The sequence below is a fragment of the Equus asinus genome, chromosome 9 (assembly GCF_041296235.1).
Source record: "Equus asinus isolate D_3611 breed Donkey chromosome 9, EquAss-T2T_v2, whole genome shotgun sequence".
NCBI lineage: Eukaryota > Metazoa > Chordata > Mammalia > Perissodactyla > Equidae > Equus > Equus asinus.
Window position 1 is genome coordinate 94,070,856 of NC_091798.1, and position 6,299 is coordinate 94,077,154.

General features: G+C 52.2%; 1 long non-coding RNA gene across 1 annotated transcript; it reads right to left on the reverse strand.

The window, feature by feature from the left end:
* Positions 1 to 274: 274 nt before the first annotated feature.
* LOC139046309 (uncharacterized) lies at positions 275 to 4,097 on the reverse strand. Its single transcript, XR_011506153.1, has 3 exons — positions 3,890 to 4,097; positions 1,818 to 1,892; positions 275 to 1,116 (listed from the first exon to the last, which is right to left on the reverse strand). It is a non-coding gene; the product is annotated as an uncharacterized lncRNA (long non-coding RNA).
* Positions 4,098 to 6,299: the final 2,202 nt, after the last annotated feature.

Genomic DNA, 6,299 nt, shown 5'->3' on the forward strand with positions numbered 1-6,299 from the left:
TGCAGCTTGGTCAGCTTCTAGCCCAAATTCATACACCTGCCCACCTGAGACCCCCCAGGGTCACCCCGTGAAGCCCTCCTCAGGTGCGGCGGTTTCACACTGGTCGACAGCTGGTGGGTTCCAGCCCCGCTGCCGCTTTCTTTCCAGGTAAACGGAGGAGAGTTTCTGGAAATGTGTCAGGTTTCCCTCACACTGATTCAAGTGAAGAAATTAGTCCTTTAATTCTGAAGGATGGGTCAAAAACCAAAAAACATTAATGGACACATGCTCAGAAAGTGGGAACGCCTTTTATGAAATTTTTCAGCCAGTTTTCCACATACTTCCCAGTTATGCACCAAGGATGTGTTCTAGTTCTTTAGACGTAAAACACACATTTAAGTGGCCCTCATTTAAGGTGAACTAGATACGCAGAGCCCCCCGCCACCCCAGTTGAAGGATTGGCGGCGTAGGGAGCCAACAGGTCTTGAAGACTCATGTTCAAGGACATGTCCGTCCAGGTGGAGAGAATGGTGCGCCATCCACAGCGCCTGCTGGCAGCTCCTATTACCATCCGTGCTGCCCATCCAGCCACTGCCCAGCAGCAGGTGGACCTCAGAATTGAAAGACTGCTGCAGAACCCTCAGCAGAAAAGCAATCCACTAATGGGCCTACGACCCCCAGGAGGCCCAGCCCTTTTTTAAATGCACAAGATGCAGCCCGAACAGCATGGAGCTCCATCCTCATCCAAAATTTATAACCCAATCAATCCATCCAGTACGGGTTCCCCAACTGGAAGAGACTTTTAGTGTGTTTACATGCTGATGAGAATGAGCCAGTACAGAGGAAGGGAGGCTGAAGACACAGGACGGAAAGAGGATGGTCAACGGAGAGAGGTCTTGAAGAGGCAGAAAGCTGGAATCCGGAGACAAGTGGAGAGACTGCTCACCAGTGGAAGGCAGCGTCTCTCCCTGCCCGGGGAGGGGCGGTGGAAGCCAGCACCGGCTGCAGCTGGGTTTGCAGGTTTGGTGGCGGGAGTGACGTGGCGGAGGGTGGGGCTGTTCACCATCACACCCAGTTCTGCACGGAGGCGAGGGTTCTCTTCAATCACCTGAGATTTTTGCAAGTGCAGAATTGGAGCTGGGCAAGGGGAAAGAGAACAGTGGTGAGAGCTCAGGGTTCTGAAAGGGCAAGGGCGGATGTCAGGAATGCCTCACACTTGTGTGGTGGGTTGTCGTTTTAAAGCTTTCCTAAACTTTTCTCTTTGGAGCACTTAAAGTTCATCAGAGAAACTGGAAAACACCCTGGGGATGCCACCTCCCAGGGCACCCAGGGAACATGGGCCCAGCAGACTCTGTGGGCAGAGTCTCAGCTCAGGAAATTCTCCAGGGGCCACGGAGGAGCCATCAGCCTGGGCCCGGGGGGAAGGACTGGTGCTCACTTAGGAACATGCCAGGGGGAGCTGCTGTGTGACACAAGTTGTGTCCTACCTGGAAAAGCCCCTACAGGGGTCACAATCGTGCACCGCATAACGACGTTTCGGTCGACAACAGACCACATACACGCTGGTGGTCCCATAAAATTAGTGCCACATTATAACCGAGGTGTGTAGTGAGCTGTACTGTCTAGGTGTGTGTAAGTACACTCTGTGATGTTTGCACAACAACGAAATCACCAACAACGCTTTTCTCAAAACATATCCCCATGGTTAAGCGACACAGGACTGTATTCAGATGATGCCCTTTCTCTGTCATCTTACAGATGATGTAGTATACACCCCGTTTGTTTCCAACGAGAGCTCCTTGCACTTAGGGTTTGTTTTTACAGTGTCCCCCACGTACCTGGCACAGAGCAGTCACACAACAGAAAATCACCGAATGAATAAATGAGTGACAGTCTAGAGGGTGAGAAAGTACCTGTAGAGTAAAAATGGGAAAATAATTAGAAATGACTGGAGATCCATTGAAGCCATTTCTACTTCTCAATCCTTAGGGATGAAAGAGTTAATTTTACATTTAAATTAAGGATTTTAAACCGTTCACTCCACCCCACCTGCTGTTAATGTTCTGTTTAAATAGCCTTTCAGACATTTTTGTCTATGCAAATATTCTTTTCTTCCTCCCACTGTGCAGAGATGGAATCCAGCAGCGCATCTTCTCTCGGGAGCGGCCGTCTTCCTCTCCACAGGGCGTCGTACATGTCCTTCTCCACGGCCAGTAGATGCCATTTTGGTTTCCAGTCCTAGGCAGTGATGGTGGCTGCCACGCACGGGCAGCCCGCAGATGGCCACTGAGGGAGCGGGATGAGGGGAGAAGGGGAAGCCTGGGGGACGGCTGCATTTAAGGGGCAGGCAGAAGCGAGACTCAGGGGAGACTAGAAAGTGGGCCAAAAAGAGGAGGGAGGAGCACAGAGAAGTGTTACCGCGGGAGTAGGAAGGAGGAACCTTCAAGGAGGAGGAAGTAGCCAATGTTGCAGACAGGGTCAGGCTGTCAAGGGTCGGGAGGTGGACTAGATTCAGCAAGAGGGAAGTTACACACTTTATACTCTCCCACTGCCCCAATTTCCTCAAGTTATGAAATGGAAAGAGAGTCTCGTTCTGTCTGCCAGCTGGAGGGGAGCATCCCTTGGGTTAAAGTGATGGTGTAGTGTGTGTATTCTGAAAGAGGATTGGTTAGAATTGCATTTAGCTGTGTTTAAGATAAACCCAAACACAAAGTCTTAACCAAATGGGTTTTATTTAGCTCATCTGAGAAACCATTTTGAGGTAAGCGGTCAAGGGGCATCACAACTGTTCAAAGTAGTCATCAAGGACACACACCCCTTTAAGCTACTTATTCCACCATTCTTAGTGTAAGGATTTCATCTTCATGGTTGCAAGGTGGCTGCTCTGCCTCCAGCCATCACGTCCACATTTTAGCCAAGAAGAAAACAGAAAAATGGATGTGCAAAATTCCCATATTCTCTACGTTTGCCTATTTTCATCAGAAACCCCACCCTGTAGACTTTGCTCACATGTCATTGGCTGGAACGGGGTGGCATGACTGCTCCCAAGTGTGGGAGAGCCTGGAGATATGAGTATTTTCACCTGAGCACAATACCAACCATTTCTTCTGCCAAGGAAGAAGAGGACAAATACTGGCAATACTGTGGGGTGACTGCGTGAGAAAGCTTAGGCGTGAGCAAAACAGCAGGCAGCCTTCCTAGATTTATCGCTTTTCTTTGTGAGAGAAAAAAATACTAAGGCAATCCATTTGATTCTAATAGGAAGCAAAGACTCACTCACAGTGGGCCCTGGGCGCGTTCCTCACGAAGTGGGGCAGCCAGCGGATCGGTGTCAGCTATGCCTGGGGTTCCAGCCCTGTGGGTTTCACTCACAGGACCCTCATATTTTTTTAAATTAAATTCCACCCCGCAAAAGCAGCTGGGGAACGCAAGCCCAGAGAGCTGCTAGACCTGAGGGGCTTTGCTGGGTGAGCTGTTGGGGGCCTGCGGGACTGAAACCCCCTCTCCTGGTGACATGGGTGCATCTCCAGCATGGCGTGGAGGCGGGCAGCGTTTCAGCTCTGTGCAGAGGGACACCCGGCTCCGGGCTGCGAAGGTTCTGCACGGAGAGCCGCAGGGAGAGCCGGTCTCCCGGGTGGAGGTAGAAGCTTCCGCGGCCTTCCTCAAGAAACAGCAGCCCTGCCGGAGCAGTTCTCTTTCCCCAAGAACCTCCGCCTTCTCCCTAAGGCCTCCCCCAACCCCGGGGCGCCAGTCTGGAAACAGCAGGCAGCCAGGAGGAAGGCCCTGGAAGATCAGCCCGTGATTTCTAGGGCGGATGCGGGTGCCAGGACCCATGGCTCTCCCTCTCCGCCACCTCCTCTCTGCCGCCTCCCTGCCCGCACAGGAGAGAATAATATCTTTGTTGGCTCACCGGCAGCACACGCCAGATGCAGCTGATCTAAACGAGCAAGTGCTTTCGGGGACTAGGCCTGATGAAAGAAAGGCTGAGCAGAGCTGGGGAGCGTGCCAGACCCCAGCGGCTGGAAGGAAGCCGTATTATTTCAAGAGGACCGTGAGTGCCAGCCCCTGGTCAGACATCAGGGAGAGGCAGCATTGCCCAGCAGGGTCCTCCTTGCCGCCCGCTCGCCCTGCCTGGCACCCTCCGGCTGAAGATGAGAGATGGCTCTGGGGAAATTCCATTCTGTCATTCATTTAAACAGGATAAACATGCTCCAGCTCTGGAAGTTTCCGCCTGAGCAAAAGGCACTTGGACTCTACACGGGGCACTTGATGTCCACGGGAAACACAGAAGAGCCAGGAGTCAGGCGGCAGGAGATGCAGCTGGCTTTGACCCCAAAAAGCCCCAGGACCTGAGTAAGCGACCTCACTCTGTCGTCTTGGTCTCTGGTCTGTGAAGCAACTGTGGTTCTTTGAGGCCCCCGAGGGCTGCAAAGGGTTTCAGAGTTTCCACCGACATTTGATTTAAATTGCATTAAATTTTTTTTTCCAACTATATATAAGGAAGACAAGAGACACAGTCACATAAGACATGTGCCAAATTCTAACCCACTGATGGCTGCCAGCGTGTTCCCTCTGGCGCCGTGTCAACACCTCCTGTGGGTAAACCATGGAATGAAGCTGTCCTGCCGTCTGTCTGATGGAAGGGTGTCCTGAGGTTGTGAGGAAAGTTATCTAAAAAACCAAAAACTGTTACCATGTGCAACTACTTATCTGAGTGAGGATTGTTTTTAATGAATATCGGGTAATGAGCCATTCCAGAAATAAGCTGGACACAGAGGCAGACTGGACTGCTCTTATCCCTCCGACTTCAATTGGCGGGGGTGTCAAAATAACCTTAGACTCATGGCTTAACCTACAGTTTCACTTACTTTGACTTCAAAATGCATTCACACTGGTAAACCACTGCTCTGCCTCATGGTCAGTGCTCTAATATGGTTATTTTACTAAACGCTTTGAAACTCAGTACAGCGACGACTGCTAAGGGGCCTCACCAGAGCTTTCTAAGTTCTGGTGACGGAGTGCCCCGTGGTGGCCAGGCGATGCCCAGGTCCTGGGATTACACAAGGGAACGGGCAGCAGTGGGCAGCGGAGGGTTGATGGAGGGGCCGGTTAGTGAAACTTGCACCTGCCAAGTGCTCTGTAAATGCTCGTTCACTGGCAGAGCCCAGCCTCCCAGGGGGTGCGGGTCGGTTCCAGATCTCTGGAGACGAGGAACTCACTGAAGGGCAAGGGCCGAGAGGAGGACAAGGCATCGCCAGACAACGAACACATCAGACTGGCTGCTGCAGAGTGGCTATGGGCAGGGGGCGTGCTGGGAGAAAAGAACAGGAATTTGGGACTTTCAAGAGAAACTTCTGAGCTGCTAAAGCTCAGTCCTTCATTCTTGGGGCTGGTTTCAGAAGGTGGTCTGTCTAGGACCACCGCAGAGTTGCTGCCTGTTTGGCCGGAGAGCCTTATGACCTGCTGCCAGGGAGTTCGAGTCCCTCCCCGGGGACTGGAAGGAGCACGAATCCTCGCCCCTCTCTGCCCCTTCATTCCTACAGCTGTCGGCTGAGCCGAGGGTCTCACCCTGTGTGGGAACCCCCTGGAGAGCTCGTCACACGGATTCCGGGGCCCCACTTGCAGAGATCCTGCTCCAGTAAGGTGCAGCACGAGGCTTTTCCTTCCTCACAAACTCTCCAGCGAGACTAACGCTGCTGGTCCCTGAACGACACCGAGTAGCACTGACTTAAACATCAATGGGATGCTCGATACATCCTTGGCACGGCGCAGGGGGCGGCGGAAGAGAGGAAGAGAAACTCCTCGACAGGAGAAAGGGGACGGGGTGCCTTCCTTCATGATCAATGGGTGGGTGGGGGGTTAAAGAGAAACCTCCCATCGGGATCCACAGGCGGGGAGTAGGGCGGGGTCCTGCCTCCGACCTATATTCCATGCAGTTGTTTACCTCAGAGGACAAATGGAAGACGAAATGTGAAGGAGAACAAAGAGTGCTCGCAAACGCTCTCAGAGTTGGGCTAACAGGCCGTGGTTGTCTGAGCAGCGTGATGAGGCACCTGCTGGAAAGTTCTGTGGGGAGGAAGAATGTTCACGTGACGCCAAGAGCAAATCTTACCCAATGGTGGAACCAGAGTGAGAATAACTTATCTGTTCTCAGACCACTTACTCTCTCCATTTTCTCTTCTCTTCTCTTATTATTCCCTCAACGAATGCCTTTCTTTGGCCAAAGAGCTGCGGTGAGGTCCCCCATCCCCATCATTGATTAAAAATGTCTACCACAGCTTCACAGGATCCCCTAAACGGCTGTATCCTTTGATGTAGTG